Here is a 19689-nt window from a genome sequence, read left to right as displayed (position 1 = left end):
TTCTTACAAAATTTTTGAGAAAACTTTCCACAACTTGGGGCCGGAGTGATGGCGCAGCAGCAGGGTGTTTGCCTTGCACACTGCTGACCCAGGAAAGACTGTACTTTGACCCTACAGTGTCCCATATGGCCCCCCAAGCCCGGAGTAAGCCCTGAGTGTCACCAGGTGTGGCCCAAAAAAATCCAAATAAAATTTTTTACAATCTTTCAAAGAGTAATGCAATAATTTTCCCCTTCTGTTCTTTTACAATTTTTAAATTAAATGGAATATTAAATATGATCCTCTTCAACACAGAAGTGGGTGGACAGAACACTTTGTGACTTCTGTATATATTTCTATGAGAGAACTCAAATAACAGTCCCACAAGTAATCATTTGGCTGATGATAATTATTTTTATACTCAAGATCTGAAGCTCTTTAAACTATCTTTTATGGAATGATGAATAAATACTCAAATAAAACCATTCTCAAAGCTTTTAAATGTTGAATGAATTAATCTAATTATAATGATATCCATTTGTTAGAAACGCAAACACTACTATAACCAGATAGAATAATCCTTAAGTATGACCATTAGGCATCAATGAATAACATTAAGAATGTAGTTACAGTAATAAGTACCGAACAGTCAAATAATCAATGCATTCTAAGTGTGAGATATTCTTATGAATTAACTACATCATCAGTTTAAACACTACCCAAAACCCAGGAGTTTGAATATTGGCTTCAATTGCAGATCTGAAGAACACTTAAATGACTTCACAAGTAATAGTTCTCCAAGTCACAGAGCTACTAAAGGAAGAACCTGTGTTTTGAAATCAGATAGTTTAGTTACAGAATCATGTTCTTAACGAAGGTATTTTCCCTTTAACTCAATTTTTGTTTGATGTTTCAATAAGGAAGCTCTCAGAAATACTGAGGTGGGAGTAGATGGCGACTTCAAGTACTGGGGAACACAACCAAGGGCTCAACCATGTCAAACATTTCCTCTACCACTTAAGCTATCTCCTTGAACTTCTTTCTTTTGGAACATGGCAAGGAGTAATCAAGCCATGATTAGGAAACCCTAGAGACTACTCCCAAAGATTTTTTGTTTGTTTGTTTTGTTTTTCAGCCTCACCCGGTGACGCTTAGGGGTTACCCCTGGCTAAGTGCTCAGAAATCAGTCCTAGCTTGGGAAACCATATGGGATGCCGGGAGATCGAACTGCGGTCCGTCCTAGGCTAGCACTGGCAAGGCAGAGGCCCTATCACTTGTGTCACGGCTTCGGCCCCTACTCCCAGTGATTCTTTACCAATCTGGTCAACAGTTCAACAGTAGGGCCTGGCAGTGAGGTGATTATCAAACTGAGGAATGAGGATTACTCAGACTACCTTCTGGTGCACAGGATGCTTACAAAGTTGAATCCTGCAATGTTCAAGGGGCCACACAGTACTGAAGACTGACTGAAACTGGGTTAGCACATGCAAGGTATGTCTTAACCTCTGTACTGTATCTTGATCCCTATTTCCCCTTTTGATTCCAGCTGTAAGAGTAGGTTTTCAAAAAAAATGTAGATTTTAAAATCATAGCATATGCTTTCTTTAGTTTTTAATAACAAATCTAGTTTCAAAGAGACAATACCCATCTACATAAAGCAAATTAAATACAAATTTTTCAGTGATGTATACTTTTGTGATATATTATAAAATATTATATTTATATTCATTCAAAATGTCATTAATGACTAGACCAGAGAGGTGGCGCAAGTGGTAGGGCATTTGCCTTGCACACTCTAACTCAGGATGGACAGAGGTTCGATCCCCAGGCTTCCATATAGTCACCCAAACCAGGAGCAATTTCTGAGCACAGAGCCAGGAGTAACCCCTGAGCATCACCGGGTGTGTCTCCCCCCCAAAAAAAAACCCCAAAATGTTATTAATGACAATGATTAGCTTTGGCTACTACCAAACTAGTTCTACAGTACCAATCTGTGGGGCTGAATGAAAAGAATTAATAAAAGAAAACAAGAATTATTCAAGCTTAGTTATCTGAACAACCATGAGTGAACTTACTGGATAGCCATTTATTTAAAACACTACAACTCCCACATTGGCTGCCAACATGTGAGCCATTAGTTTAGTGGCAAATATACCGTATTTTCCAGCGTATAAGACGACCCCCTAATTTTACAGTTAAAACATAGGTTTGGGCCTATATTTGCTGTATAAGACAGAATGTTCCTGTGCTGCAACTGTATCTTCCACAGTGAGCCAATCACAACAAGCAAAGGTCCAAAGGTTATACTGTAATAGACGTCCTCTCTGACTCTGGCCAATCTGAGCAGACTTTTTAAAGTGCAGATTCGGGTACAGAACACTGTATAATTTGCATGCATAAAAAGCTTGCTTGGGGCCCGGAGAGATAGCACAGCAGTGTTTGCCTTGCAAGCAGCCGATCCAGGACCAAAGGTGGTTGGTTCGAATCCTGGTGTCCCATATGGTCCCCCGTGCCTGCCAGGAGCTATTTCTGAGCAGACAGCCAGGAGTAACCCCTGAGCACTGCCGGGTGTGGCCCCAAAAAATAAATAAATAAATAAATAAATAAATAAATAAATAAATAAATAAATAAATAAATAAATAAATAAAAGCCTGCTTGGATTGGCTGAGTTAGAAAGGCAGTCCGAGCAGCCTGGCAGTGATTGGTGCAAGATCGAGTTGGAAAATTTGTTTTGTGGCAATATTCAGACAATTTTCATTTAGCGGCATATTGAAACATTTTTTGGGATATACTCGGCGTATAGATGACCCCTGATTTTCGGTTGACTTTTTTTTGTTTCAAAAGTCGTCTTATATGCCAGAAAATACGGTATTACACAAGCAGACATAGAAATATAATGGAGACATTCAGAACAAAGGCTGGAATATTCATATAGCCAATCAGCAAGTATCTTCAAAGTACAAAGTCATGACAATTTCCTAATCTATTCTTGCCTAAGTGAACTTTTGCTGTGCCCTTTATCTAAACTGTTTTATTCTATTCTACTTTAACTTCTATTCTCTTCTTCCCTGGGTGCAATTTTGTTGCCTTGTCTAAATTAGCTAACTTGTTTTGATCAGGAAACAATCATCACCTTGGAGTTTCTGTTCATGGGGACAATTTCTCACACTAAATAAATGTATATAAAATATTTAAGTGAAATAAGTCAGAGGAAGAGAGATAGATGCAAGAATAGTCTCACTCATCTATAGCTTTTAAGAAAAATAAAAGACATTTTTGCAATAATCCTCAGAGACAAAGAGAGGAGGGCTGGATGGTCCAGCTCATGACATGAAGAGAGTGCAGTTAGAGAAATAACTACACTGAGAACTATCATAACAATGTGAATGAATGAGGGAAGTGAAAAGCCTGTCTAGAGTACAGGTGGTGGTGGGGTGGGGAGGAGGGAGATTTGGGACATTGGTGGTGGAAATATTGCACTGGTAAATGGGGGTGTTCTTTACATGACTGAAACCCAACTACAATCATATTTGTAATCAAGGTGTTTAAAGATATTAATTAAAAAACATTGTAACCCCAGCCTTTAAATAAATTTTTTTAATTAAAAAAATATTCCAAGCTTGTTAGGGGAGAGGAGAAAGGTCTGGGCTTTGAGCTGCATCTCCTTTGTTCCTTTGGAAGAAGTGTTTTTGAAACAACTTCTTAAAGACAGCCTCTGCCAACAGTTCTAGGGTCTATGTCTGCTCTGAGAATAAACTTTTTTTTCTAGGACTCACAATTCCCTGTGACTCATTTCCAGGGTTCAGTTCAGTGACTGATGGAGAAGAGGATGGTATTGGGTCAGTAGTACAGCACAACTCAGAGCCTTTAGGCTACTTGACGTGATCCACAAATTCTGTAATGGAATTGACAATATAAGTTAAGTCTCTACTGTGGTTCAGCATCTCTGAATCTGCAGATATTGAACCCTCAGAAATATTTTAGATTCTCAATTATAGATTAGCATGTAATTTGGAAAACTGAACCTAAAAAATAGGTTATTATTTATAGTTCTGAAATGAGCCCACTTTCATTTATTAATATTTTTGATTCATTTTCTAATATCATGCTTTCTGATTGTTCTTTTCTCTTGCAGTCATATAAGAGAATTATATTAGTCAGGTTATTTGTCTTTATGCAAAAGTTTAGAAATCATAAAAAAAAAACTTTAAACAGCAAAGAAAAACCTAACTACTTAATTAAAATGGCCAATTCTATTTAACACTCTGAGCAGAAAGAAATCTAAATTGCACTAAAAGCTGTTTGGAAAATAACTATAATGAGTATGCTTTCTACAAAAAAGCTGACCATTATTCCAATGGTGTAGCTCATAGTAAATTCAAGAACAAAAATAATTCTACATTAAAGAACAGTAGTTGAAATTAATCATTTAGGCACCCACTATACATAATTAAGTAAATTACTCTAAAATTTCATGAAAAAAATTAAACTCAAATAAAAAATTAAATAAAATGAATATAATTCTAAATATTAAATGTGCTTTCAAATATAACTTCTATGGATAAGTATCATTAAAATATCTCCAAGTAAATAAGAGACACACAAAAGATAACAATTACATGAAAGTTATTTTAAACAAATAATTAACTCACATCTACATGCTAACAAATGTGGCAAGCTATAAGAAATTAATAACTTGAATATAAACTATCAAAATTAATCTAAGATTAAATAGAAAAGAAATTGAAAAATAGTTAATCCAGAAATCACATCAATTTTAGGTGCTTTCATGGAGTAATTATGACATATTTAAGAAAAATCTCTAAATAATTAGAATAATATTCTATAGCTTCATTAAAATTTAAAGACATATTTTTAAAATGTTTTCATGGCCTTGGTATTAAAAGCCTCATTAACAAAGAAAAATAAAAAAACTAAACAGCAAACTTTTATGATCATACATTTATTGACTTTACTAGCTTCTGCTCTAAGTACTTATATGCATTATGTATTTAATACCCTCAACCATCTAAAAGCATAGGCTATATTATCTTCACAATAACATTAAATACTAAGGTTTACCTTATCTGAACAATTTTTCTATGGTTACAAGACTAAACTAAAACTGAAATGAGATCTAATTCAGATTTTTGTCTGAATTTAATGAGTAAACTACCCATATAATCAAAAAATGTAAACATTAAAAAATTGACATGGAGTATCAAAAATAATAACACCAAATATGATAGATTTTTAAAATATTAAAACAATCCAACATTCAATATCATTTTATAACTATCAATAGCTCAAGGGATAAAAACATTTTAAATACATTTTAAAATAATTTAAAGTTAAATATTTAATAGACTTAGAAGTTTATAGAAAATATTTGAAAAGTTGTTCTAATCCACATAAATCTAGATAAGATTTTTCAAGGGGCCAAGAGATAGTACAACGGGTAGAACTTGCCTTGAATTTACTTGCCTCGAAAAGTGGCCAATCTCAGATCCTGGCTTCTGGCTCTCTCTCGATCCTCTTGAGCTGGAGGCTAGCTCTAGCCGGCATGGGGTTGGGGGAGACCCCATGTGGAAGGCCTTCTCCCTAACTTGGGTGCGCTGGGAGCCTTGATAGGCTCCCAGCCTTCCCCTCTTCTGTCCCTGGCCTCCAGGCCTTCTGGGGTGGCAGCCCAGGCGGCCAGACAAGGTTGGTCCTAACTTGGGGTGTGCTGATATTTGCTCGGTTGCGCTAAGTTTGTCACTGGCAATATCTGGCCACTCTACATATGGAAAACCGAGCGGGGGCTAGTGCCCCCGAGCGCACTGCATATATTAAGAATATTCCTTATCTTTATGTTATGTTTAGCGTATCCAGAATATCCATTTTGTATTCTGCCCTTTTCCACACCCCTTCAAAGCTCATTTTTACTCCTTAATTCTCTCACCCCCCCCAAACATCACTAACCCACATTGCTCTTTTTAACTTCAGTATTGCACAGTCCTAATCACAGACCAAAGCCGTGCATTGTGTGTAACAACCCCAAAGTGTTTCAAAAGACATAAAATGGACACGTATGTCTTTAGAATATTTTGTGTTTTTCCCTGACAACTATAAGTCTTACTAAATACTCTCTTATACAGTGACGATTCTAACATTTTTTATCTTCTCTTTATGAGCTGTTCAACAAGGAATTTTGGTGAAAAAGTCCCCCAATTTAATGCTTATGATTGAACCATGTCATGGGGATTATTGGACTTGTTCTTATGGCCCCCATATGCACCAATAATGCCACGTGGCATTGCTCCTTTTTTGCATAGGCACATTAAAATGAGAAAATAGTATACATACAAATAAGATCCTATCTAATAGAGATTTGGAATACACAAGTCTTGTAGTGCAAAAGGACTTTACACCTTGAACATTGACATAATGACCTGGCATAGGCCTCAGAAGAATGGGCATTCTTCATTCACCTCTGATCTAGAGAAGACATCCACGAAACATCCAGGTTTGTCTATAACATCACCTGGAAGCAATCCTCTACCACGGAAAACCCTACCACTGCTCAGACATCGACCTGCTCAAAAGAGACTTCCCTTAACACTGAGAAGACTTAACAACAACGACCTGCTTACAGGACAGGGCTTCCTGCATTGCCCTTTAATGGTGAGGTGAAACGAGAGGACCCTCCACATCCTGACTTCTATGTAGGATATGCAGATTCTAGGATCTTTAATACAGAAACATGATACCAACAACAGAGACTGTGAAAAGTGTGTTGGCACTACGGACAATGCCTTGGATTGACGATCTAACTTGCCTGGAGCATAGAGTTGGTCTTATGCCAGGAAATTTTAGGGGTAGGGTCTCTTTGTATTTAGGCCAAGGTTATTGCTTTACAAGCCTCTCATATTTTGGTGGGCCTATGCAAACAACAATTGCCACTCTAACACCGTTTTTACTGTGCTCCTTTGACTCTAATCCTTAAAAAAAAAACCACTTAAAATTTGAGGTTAACTTAAGCTAATATGCATGTACATGGAAATGTAAAAAATACTATGCCTCTAATGTTTAAGGAGTTACATAAGTTTTATTGCTTTAGAATGCCTTGTGTGCTGTTAAGAAATATTATAATGTGTTCCAATCTGGGGACTTGAGGGACAAAGTAATTGTACATGGATTCTGTTTTATTTATCTTAATGTTCAAAGTTAAGATATCAGCAAGGGGACTTCTTCTGAGAATTATGTTATGGGTGATTGTCCTTCCACTGTAACTTTACCTTGTCCTCTTTCTTTGCATCTTTGTTCTCATAATTAAAAATTTAAAAAAATTAAAAAAAAAAGAAAGAAAAGTGGCCAATCTGGATTCCATTAAGTATCCTATACAGTTCCACAAGAACCACTAGGAATGATTCCTGAGTGCCGAACCAGAAGTAATCCCTGAGTATTTCCTGTGTAATCTACCCCACAAAAAATTTTAAGTCATTGATTTATATTATCTATACACATTAGTTATTTGCTCATATTAGACATTATATATAGCAATAAAATATCAGTACATATTCTGTTAAAACTTATATCCATTATATAACCATTAATCCAAATATATAATTTTTGTCTCTTTTTTGTATATAATCAGCAGTATTCAGGGATTACTGCTCTTTAGTAAGAGGTAGAACAGATAAGATTGAGAGAGTGAGCAATTGTAGATTGTAGAGTGAGCAAGCTACTGCATTGAATGTTTGATTCTCAGCACCATATTTGCTTCCCAAAGCAATGCCAGAAGTAATTACTGAGTGCAGAGCCAATAGTAATGCCTAACCACTGACACTGTGGCCCAAACTACCTCCACCTGCCAAAGTAATTGTTCTTAATAGGAGCACATTCAAAATAGAAGTAGAATACATTCCATATAGAAGTGGAATGAAAAGCTTTTGTAATAAAAAGAAAATCCATAATAAATAATTTAACAATTATTTAAAGTATGTAAGGAGGTAAAATAATAAAATTTCACTAAAATATATACATATATTTTACAAAATATATAAAGTATTTAATATAACCACATAGATACTCATTTCTGCCACTTTTTGTAATATTGATACATAATTAATTTCACAGGTTGGGAAGAGGAAAAATTATTTCAGCCTAGGGTCTTAAGAAAGGACAATTCGATACTTCACAGTATGCCCCAAATTTTATTGATATATACACATGCTGTATATATAAACATACATTGGTCTGTGATAGTATTCATTTTAATTTTATACTAACTTTGAGTAACAAAAATGTACATTATTAAAAACAAAAAGTGTCATTTTGAAGAACAGCCCGGGGTGGAGAGATAACTCAAATACTGATCATGTGCTTTGCATGCTTTCCCATGTTTAGACCATATTTAGACCAACAGACAGAGAGACCCACAAAAATAGAGTGAAAAATAGCCACTAAGCTCAGTCAAGTGTGGACCTAAAAACAAAGTAAGAAAAAAAACAGTAATGAGAAGAAGAAATATTAAATGCCTAGAATATTTCTTTTAAGGATGTAATAATATTTAGAAAGTAGTATGTGTTATCTTGTCACTGTTTTTCTTCATAAGCCTGAGTAGCTTCCCATTTCACTAAGGGACATGCTTAATCTATTTTTCAGTTCACTTAAACGACCTCATTGCTTTAAAGTATTTTTTTTAACTTGCTCCAGCCAAATAAATCCCATTTTCCTCAGATATGTCAAGCACTGTGTGAATTTAGTTTTTTTCTTGTCCTGAAAGTTCTTCCCTCCACCTGGAGGTGTGTGTGTGTGTGTGTGTGTGTGTGTGTGTGTGTGTGTGTGTGTGTGTATGTGTGTGTCAACAGCACATATTATCACTTCCTATTCCCTGGGAAGTCACCTCTAAGGAGACCTGTCTTAAAAGTTCAAAGACCAGTCCTTAAAAGTTCAAAGGGAGAAGAACAGATATAGACTAACTACACTCATCTGAAGGTTATTAGAAAAAATTATGATAATAATACTCAAAACTTTAGAAATTATGCAGGAGAGTGCAGTTAGGTCAGAGAAAGGACCACTATGACAATAGTTGGAAATGATCACTTTGAAAGAGAACTGGGAACTGAAAGGAAGTAAAGTGAAATGCATAATATCCTTCCAATAACAGTACTGCAAACCAAGGTGCCTTAAGGGGGAAAGTGAGAGAGAGAGAGAGAGAGAGAGAGAGAGACAGAGAGAGAGAGACAGAGAGAGACAGAGAGAGACAGACAGACAGAGACAGAGACAGACACAGAAAGAGACACAGAGAGAGAGAGACAGAGAGAGAGAAGTGGGACTATCTGCTATAGAGGCAGATTGCATGGGGTGGGTTGGGGGTAAGGGAAGATAACTGGGAAATAGGTGGGAAAAATAAACACTGATGAAGAGAAGCTTGATAGAACATGGTATTACTGAAATTCAACTATCAACTCTGTATCTCATGGTGATTTAACTTAAAAATTTTTCTTTTATGTTCAACTCGTTTTATTACTAGAACAACTGTATAGTGGGTAGGGCTCTTTCCTTGCATGTGGCTAACTGAAGTTGTAATTATGAACCCCAAGTTCCCTGAAGCTGCCAAAAGTGATCCCTGAGAGCAGGAAGGTACTATTTCAAAAGAAAAAAAGAAATTTCAAAATTTCAAAAGAAATGTGCCAATCACAGAAATGTGATTTTACATATATATAAATATATGTATGTCTTTACATTTTTATGTATTTTGTAAATTCCCCATAGTAATATGATGGCAATATTTAGAGAAAATTGGAATTGCAATCAAGATATCAAAGTTAAATAATTGTTAATAAATATAGATTATTACAGAAATTAAGAGCCAAATATGTACTAATTGATGCAGCTTATCTCTTTACACTGTGAAAAAATATTTTGAATAGTAAAATATCACAATATTTTCTAATGAAATTAATGCCTTTTTTTGCTTCCAGAACTGCATTGTTAAACTTTATATTGCTTTTATCCTATTGATCGCTCTGGTTTTATGTAAGTATACTAAGCACAAAATAACAAGGTAGACCACACTCAGAATCTATATACCACTGATATATTTCTGTTCATTAAAAAATGTGCTTAAACTCAAGATATCAAGTTGCCACCAGTTGATATGTCAATGTAGTTCTATAGCTTGCATGTCAATTAGCTATTACAATGCATATTGGAAAACAATAAATTTAAGAAATGACTAAATACATTTTTCTTAAATGAGTTATTTTAAAACGTCAAAATTGAGATGCTGATGAAGCTCTCATGAGTTAAATAATTTAAATGTGGTTTATATTTTTAATTTTTTAATTTAAGATATTGTGATTTACAAAGTTCCTCATAGTTGGGTTTTAAACATACAATGTTTCAGGACCAATCCCAATACCAGTGTAAATTTATCTCCACCAATATTCACAGAGTATATTTCATGCCACCTTTCTTGCACTAGCCTGCCAGCACAATAAACTAGTTTTTAATTTTGGTTGTTAAAGTTTGGGTCTCATAATTTTATTGTTGTTGACTCTGAGTTTGTATATAGTTCTGTTGTTTTTTAATATCAACAGTGCATCTGAAACTCCTTTGCCCTGTCTGTCCCCTGTTCTTTTATATTTTTTCTCCTCCCTAACTTAATTTTTTCCTTCTCCTCACTACATGTGAGGCCTACAGTGTTCTCAACAACACCTATTTAAACATTGTATTTTTTCATGCAGCTATTCAAAATACCACATACACATACACATAAATCAATATTTATCCTTATTCTGGCTTACTTTATTTAACATTATATTTTCCAGTTCTATCCATGCTGCTGCAAAATGCATTACTGCATCATTCCTCAAAACTATGCTGTATTATATTTTATATATACAAAGATAAACAATAGATATTGTTTATATAGAAATATATAAAAATATATAAAGTATATTCTATATATAGAAAATATATAGAAAAATATAGAAAATTCAGAAAATAGACATTGTACTGAGTGCTTCAATGAATAGCAGAGTCTATGCATCCTTTTGGATGAGGGTATTTTTTCTGTCCTGAGTATAGATATCCAAAAGCAGGATTTCTGGATCATATCACAGTTTGATTCTGAATTTACTGAGAACTATACATACTGTTTTCCATTAGGGTTGGACCAGGCAGTATTCTCACCAGCAATGAATGAGAGATCCTTTTCTTTTTTATCACCTCTCTGTCAAAACAAAAATATGTTCCTAATCTTTTTGATATATGCCATCCTCACTGCTATTAAATGATATTTAATGTTGTCTTGATTTGTATTTCTCTACTTATAAGTAATGATAATGACAAGTATTTTTTTCTTGTGCTTGTTGGTCATATGTTGGTCTTCAAAGAGGTGTTTGTTCATTTCCTCTCCTCATTTTTAAATGAAAGTGTAGGTTTTGTATGTTAACATTCTTGAGTACTTTGTATATCCTAGATAGTAATACAGTGGTTTATATTTAAATCTCTGAAGGGAATAATTTTTCGTAATGTAGAAGGGAAACATTTTTATATAATGGGTCATTAAACATTAACTAAGAATATTTATATTAATTCTCCTGATAATTATTCAATATGGCAATAATTGCTTTACTAAAAGAAATCATCAAATCATTTATAATTTTAATGTGTTGTATTTTTAAGCTGTTGACAAAAATAAAATGTATCAAGTTGCCAATTACATAAACTTCTCACAATCATTTGTACTGTTTAGAATGGGAAAAATACCAAACATTTACTCCCTTTCCAAACAAAATATAATAATCACTTTGTAATATTTTGGGGTGAAGACCCTATTATTTAAATAAATTGGATTTGAATAAGAAATGATAGATCAATAAAATTAAATATTTATGCTAATCATTATAGTGAACCAGTGTCTGATGTATGAAACTAAGCTTTTTAAAAGATACATTTTATATACATAACATAAGTCATACACTAGTGAAAAATATATAATTATACATACTGTCAAAATTTGGAAAATATTTCAGTTATAGACAAAAATGATTTATTCAATATAACGTTTTATTGGAAAATATTTAGGCAAATACATGTTAAATAAAATTGAGATTATTTCATTTGTTGTCTAGACATAAATGTCACTAGTGAATTTGCATATGATGTTTCAGAGTAATGTATGCTTCCCACTTACCAAAAAATAAAATATTACCAATAATAAAAATTGAAACTCTTCTTAAAAAAGTTTAACTATGAAGACCAAAGAAATTGTACAGCAGGTAAGATATTACAACAGGTAAGTGTGTCATAGTTGGGTTCCAGACATATAATGAAACAGGACCAATCCCATCACCAGTGTTGACTTCCCTTCACCATGATCCTTACAGTGTATTACAACCAATACCCTTTGTCCCCAAGCCTGCCAATATTTAAATGCCTATTTAAAGTTTAGATAGTTAGAGTTTAGGTCTCCTGATTCCATTATTGTTGACATTGGCTTCAATATTTAGATATGTCTTTTTTTTCTCCACTAATGCACCTTTAACCTCTTATGTCTTGCCCCAATCCTTTCATATTTTACATATGTTTAAAAGGTTTACTGGTTTTTTGCTTTGAATACTCTAGCGGAATGAGTACAACTAGAAAAACTTGTTAGAAACCTGTATAAAGAATTCAGGCAAAATTTCATGATCATCTAGACTTGAATATCAGCAGCGAGAATGAATGTGGCATCTAGAGTATTTTAAAAAACTAACAGCAAACCAAATTTACATTCCTTGAAAAGAATTTACCTCATACCAAGATCTGGAAGTCATTCCAGGTCAACTGACTGCCTATTTTACCCACTTACTTTCTATTACTTTCTTTTTGAAAGCACATTAAATCTATTCACAAGCATCATGTCCTATAAAAAGACTTAGAATACTCTCTACCTTAAATTCACCTACATCATTTTACTTTCTCCCTGCTCTTTTGTTTTCTTTTCGGGGCACCTTTTAAAGCCATCATTATTTATTTATTCATTCTGTCTCCTCTTTTGAATATAAACATAAATGAAAATAGCACATTTTGAACATGAAATTGCCACTTAGTGCTTATATGTGTCAATTATGTTACAGGGCTGAAAAAATTATAAAATCTAGAAGTACTACATTCATTTACAATTTGTGTTCCATACCTTATTCATTATGCTGTTTTCCACTGATTAGATAATTGCATTTTAATCATAAATGTAAGGACAATTACTATGCTACATATATCTTCCTCCTCACTTGATATTTTAACATATTAAAAACAAAGGAAACTTCTATAAAATCCTGAGGTGTGGTATCATGACATTGTTTTGCCAAGTTAATGATCTAAACCTGCTGAAGATGTTTTACCAATGGTGATGTTCTACATATAAAAAAGTGAAAGAGTTGAATTAAATATTACTGTACCATCAAAAATCTTATATGTAAAAGATAGCATGTGCTACCAGTTTGGTGAAACATAACATTCAGCCATATTGACCTTTATTTAAATACATTATGTATCCTATTACGGGTAATTTTTTAATTTCTTTAGTCAATGTTTATGCATATAATCAATTCCTACACATAGTGTATTATATTTATCCTTAAATGTTTTATATTATTGGTGATGCTTTAAATAGAACTATTTCAATTGTATTGAATTTCCTATTTGTATTGGTATATAAAATGCAATTAGAAAAATAGAAAAGATATAAAAGCATGTTTATGCATATTATGACTCAAGAATTATTCTTGATATCAAAATCAGGAAAAAGTAAACTAAGTTGTGGCCCATTTGTTATTAAGAATATACTTATACAACTGTTAGCAAATATAATCCAAGAAAATAATACATCAATGGCCAAGTGGGGTTTATCCTATAATCTGAAGCAGGCTCAACATTTAAAAGCCAAATCAAAGAAGACCACAGTTCTGTAGACTCTACAGAGAAGGTCTTAACAGCCAAAATAAGAAATGACAGTGAGCATTATACTTAATTGTAAAAGATTGTGTTTTTTCTCCTAAAATGTAAAATAATACAAGAATATCTTCTTTTGCCACTTTTATTTACATTATACTAATAATTTAACTGATAAGAAATAAAAATAAGATATTACATTCTCAATTTTCAGATGAGTTGATTGCCCATAGCTTATGGGACAATTCAGGCTATTGAATTTCTTTTAAGAGTAAATTCTGGTTTCTTAAGAGTTTAAGAACTTTGTATACTTCATTGAGGCTATGGTAGCTCATGAACAAAAAGTTGAAATAGTGCTCGCTTATCTTATTATTGTATGTTAAATTTGCAAAGATATGCCACTTCAAATTCCTGTAATTAGTAACTTTAATTCCTTCTCTCTCTCCTTTTATCACACTTTCTTTTAATTTAAGCTAGTTAGAAGTTTATCAGTTCAATTAATCTTTTCCAAGAGACAACTTTATATTTAATTTATAGTTCCTTGATTTTTTAATTTTATTTATTTATAGTTTATTTCCATTCTTTAGTTTGCTTTGTTTTTTAATATTCATTTTAGTTACTTAAGGTAAGATTGTAAGCAATTTATTAGAAATCTTCCATATTTTATAATCAAAATATATTTATATATGTCAAATAAAATGTTTTCATATCACATATGCATATCACTATTCTAAAGTTTATGTGAATATTCCATAATAGTTATACCATATAATCTAATTAATTTTTATTTTAAGATCTGTTTTCTTCCCTTAATTTTGAAATACTAGGTTTGATTTCTGCTCAATTAAAATTTTTTCACTTTCCCTTATGACTTCTGACTTGAGTGTTGTTTAATTAAAAATAACTAATTTTCAAAATATTTCAGGGAACTTTCAGTTTTTTCATTATTTCTATTATAAATATATTGGGCCAGGGAGATAGATAATACAGGTATTATAATGTTTGTGGGACTTAGGTTCAATCCACTGCACCACCACCACCATGTGGCCCCCAGGTATTTTCCTAGCATTATTTGATATGGTTGTTATGGTCCCTGGCACCCTGAGGGGCCAAGCAGCACTGTGTCTTAGAGTCCTAGCATTCAACTGTTTAGTTTGTGTATTTTTTAAATATATATTTTATTTAAACACCTTGATTACATACATGAGTGTGTTTGGGTTTCAGTCATGTAAAGAATACCGCCCATCACCAGTGCAACATTCCCATCACAGTTTGTGTATTTTAACAGGAATGGTACATGACACTCCTGAAAAATTATTTGGGAAGTTCTTTACAAATACAAAATTAAATTACATAAATATTTTCATTAAATAAAAAACTTATAATTTTGTTATATTTTTATTTATACTCTATAATTTACAATTTTTCTATTTTTTCTTTTTTAAATATGGAACGCTTCACGAATTTAAGTGTCATACTTGCGCAGGGGCCATGCTAATGTTCTCTGTATTGTTTTAATTTTAATATATGTGCTGCCTAAGCGAGCACCTTCTATTTGTTTTTAAAAAGTTTTTTGGATTTATTTTGTTTTGGGACCACACCTGAAATTGTGTGTACTCAGGATTATGCCTGCCAGGGCTCAGAGGTCCATATACATTGTTAGAGACTTATTATTTGCAAAGCAAATAATGTCTACCCAACTTTACTATCAGACTTACAATTTTTTTAATGTTAAGGCTTCATCCATATTATGTTTCAAACTCCAAACTCTCAACCATATCAAACTGTCTCTTCCATTCAACCTAAACTTCAGTTCCTTTATCTCCCACCATGGTGATTTTAGTTATGTATTAATTTATTTAAAGTTTATTTTATTTTACTGTGACATGCATTCTATTATTTATCTAGGCTCAACAATTAAATCAACTCATTATTTTTATATAATAACAGTTTCTGTATGCCTTATATATTGCTTATTGTCAAAAATAAGTGTTGATAGCATCAAACATGTTAGAATTCTCTGCTGTCTCATTCCTTTTTATTGTCAAATTCTCATTATGTATTTTAATGCTTTGCTAGGCACTAAGTTCTCTTTAGTATTGCGGTGCCTTTTTGAAACAACCACACCTTTATCTTCATATAATATCACCTTATATCCCAGATAAAATATTACGCTACTAAGTAACTTTTTAGTGTGTTGTGGAGGCCATTTGAGGGACCACCAACATTGTTATTGATGGTGGTCAGGGGCCAGGGAGTGTCAGAGGGTTGAAACTAAGGCCATGCTCATACAGCATTTATTTTGCTTCATAAATTTCACTTTAAAGTATAATTTTTTCTGGTGTTAAAATAGCCACTCCAATGATATTCCATCATTCATTATATTTTAACATTAATTTTTCATTCTTTTATTTTACCTATCTATATTCCAATATTCAAAGTGTAGAGATTATTCCACCTTATTCATTCTCCCATATAAAAATATGACAGTAACTTTCCTTTAGAGGATTGGTTTCAATTATTTATATTCAATATAATTACTAATATGATTAAATTGAAATCTAACTTGCTAAATTTTACCCTTCTTTTTCTCTCTTTTTGACCTACTTTAACATCATTTAATTTCATTTTATCTTGTTATTTATAACCACTTACATTTTTAATAAACCTAATGCTTTAAAATATACATTTTTAATTAATCACAGTCTCAGAAAAATCATTGCTTTAGGTTAAATCTATGAACATTTTATATATATATATATATATATATAATCTCATATATACTTTTTTCTGGTTTTTTTGGTAATTTATATTACACACCTCTAACATATTTGCAACAGACTATTTCTTTTTTGTGTGTATGCATGGACTTTGGACCACACCTACCAGTCAGTACTAAGTAATTATTTGCTGTTCAATACTCAGATTGCAACCAGAAAAGGTCCATGTAATACCATGGATTGAACCAGGTCATCTGTATGCAAAATATGTGCTATGCCCACTGAGCTTTCTTTATGACTCCTAGATCATATATTTTATATAATTTATCAATGCTGAAAATGTATTTTAGATTCACATTAGTTTTAGAAAATTTTTAAAAAAATTTTATTTCTTTAATGTGGCTCGACCACATTAGAGTTCTACGTGAAAAGAAAAACTTCCATTGTTATTCTTCTAATGAATGTCATAGTCTATAATAAAGTTTATATACTTTTAAAAACATGCTTTTATTGTGCTTAGAATTTGAGGTTAACAAATAATTTTCCTTTCTTTCACAAAAATCTGCAGATATTTTTATTAATTTATTTAAAATAATTTCCAAGTTACAAGCATGTTTGCAGTTGGGCCTCAGTCATATAAAGAACAGCCCTTTTTACCTGTGCAACATTGCCACACCAATGCCCCCCATTTCCCTCCTCCCCAACCCTTCCTGTATTCAAGACAGCTATTGTACTTATCTCACTAATTATCATTGTTTTAATAGTTTTTAATGCAGTTATTTCTCTAACTGTACTAACGACCCTTTGTAGTAAGCTTTATATTGTGAGCTGGTCTTTTCAGTTCTCATCTCTAACATCTCTGGGTATTATTACAATAATGACTTTTATTTTTCTTAAAACCCTAAATGAGTGAGACTATTCTATTTCTATCTCTCTTCCTGTGACTTATTTTACTAATCTTAATAGTTTCCATGTCAATCAATGTATAGAAAAATTTCATAGCTTCATATCTTCTGACAGTTTCACAGTATTCCATTGTGTATATATACACCACAATTTCCTTAGCAACTCATCTGTTGTTGGACATCTGGGTTGTTTCCAGATTTTGGCTATTGTAAATAGCACTACAATGATTATGTGTGCAGAAGGCATTTTTTTTTATTGTTTTTGTGTTCCTAGGATATATCCCTAGGAGTGGTATAGCTGGATGATATGGTAGCTCAATGTCCAGGATTTTTTTTATGAAATCTCCGTATAATTTTTCATAAAGACTGTACTAAGCAACATTCACAACAGCATTGAATGAGAGATCCTTTCTCTCCACATCCACACCAACACTTATTGCTATTATTCTTTGTGATGTGTGCCAGTCTCTGTGGCATGAGATGGTACCCCTTGTTGTTTTGATTTGTATTTACCTTATTATTAGTGATGTGGAACATGTTTTCATGTGTCTTTTGGCCATTTGTAGTTCTTCTTTGAGGAATTGTCTGTTCATATTCTTTACATTTTATTTAAACACCTTGATTCACAGAATTGTTTATAATACAATTCTTTCAATTATTCAATGTTCCAATACCAATTTCACTACCAGTGTAACTGTCTATGTTCCAAGTTTCCCGCCCCCTTCCTCACCTGCCAATTTTTTTAAATAATTTTTTATTTTAGCATATTTGTTAAAAAAATATTCATACTTGAGATTCAATCATAGAATGTATACCACCCTTCACCAGTGCACTTTCCTCATCACCAATGTCCCTTGTTTCCTTCCCCTTCACTCTACTCTGCCTATGTCAGGGGCAGGCATTTTGCTTTTTTCTCTCTATCTCTCTTTTCCTTTATGACACTGAGGTTTGCAAAATTTCCTTTATGACACCATGGTTTGCAATATTGTTAATTAAAGTGTACCATCCATTTTCAGCATCCAGTTCTTGTCCAAAGTGATATGTTCCAACTATCAATGTCATAATGTACCTTTCTCTATTCCAACTGAACTCACCACTTTTTATGGCAAGCTTCCTATCATGGACTAGTTCTCCTGTCCCTCATCCCTATTTTCTCTAGATATTATTACCATATTGCCATTTATTAATTTTATATGCCACAAATGTTTATTCTGTGTCTACACCTCTCCTTCTGATTCATTTCACTCAGAATAATAATGTGATGTATTGATGTATGTATAGATGATGCACTGTGCATGGCTCAGTGTTTTTGTGTAGTCACAAGAAACAGAAGTTGTACACCCGTACATGGTATCCACTCATTGTATGATAGACTAGATTTAAAAAAAAAACCCTGCTAAACTAAACTCTGTGACAGATGACACAGTAAGGATAAGTTGTGAAATTTACAATTGTGATTAAATCCAGGCTATTCACCACCCTGAGTGAGAGTATGGATGCCCACTACTAGCATCTTCTCCATGAAGAAGTGAAGTGGCTGTTCAGGGGAAGGGTGCTCTCTCGCTTTGTTGGCAAGAGGGAAGAAATAGTGCAGTTCCTGTGAGAGCAGAACTCTTACTTTGTACAGCACCAGTTGGACAAGGAAAGGGTAGCTAAGCTTGTGTATTTGGCAGACATTGTTCATTTTCTCTATGAATTTAATATTTCTCTTCAGGGGAGTTTTACAAGTAGTTTTTACAGTCAGACATAAAATGTATCTGATTCTGGGATAACTGTGTCCGAGAAAGAGATATTGAAATGTTTCCACTCTTGCAAAAAATTTCTGATTGGCACTTCTATTATGCAGAAAGTCCTAATCAATATGAAAAACAGCATTTAAGGGCATTAGTTCACAACTTTAATCATGAGTACTCTGAACATGAGAATCCACGAAAAAGAAAATTCTAGGTTGAAAATCCCTTCATGGAAGATGCCCACTCTTGTGCAAAATAAAATATGTGTTTTAAGATCCCTCCAGGCACTGTATTTCTAAACCCCACCCAACCTGGTCTGAAGAAGCAGGGTAGCAGGAAAGAAATAATAAACCAAGCTAGCCAGGAAAGGATGATCATGGAGTCCATGGCCTTTTACCTTGTACTCTATGCCTCGAGCCCAAAAAC

At 33.1% G+C, this 19689-nt stretch overlaps 1 non-coding gene across 1 annotated transcript; it reads right to left on the bottom strand.

Moving 5' to 3' along the window:
- Window positions 1-15346: 15346 nt before the first annotated feature.
- LOC126010664 (U6 spliceosomal RNA) lies at window positions 15347-15453 on the bottom strand. The gene has a single exon (XR_007496680.1). It is a non-coding gene; the product is annotated as a U6 spliceosomal RNA (small nuclear RNA).
- Window positions 15454-19689: the final 4236 nt, after the last annotated feature.

This window comes from Suncus etruscus, chromosome 5 (genome assembly GCF_024139225.1).
Source record: "Suncus etruscus isolate mSunEtr1 chromosome 5, mSunEtr1.pri.cur, whole genome shotgun sequence".
In the NCBI taxonomy this organism is placed as follows: Eukaryota; Metazoa; Chordata; class Mammalia; order Eulipotyphla; family Soricidae; genus Suncus; species Suncus etruscus.
The sequence above is the reverse complement of the archived record's forward strand: the minus strand, read 5'-3'. Positions and strand labels throughout refer to the sequence as shown.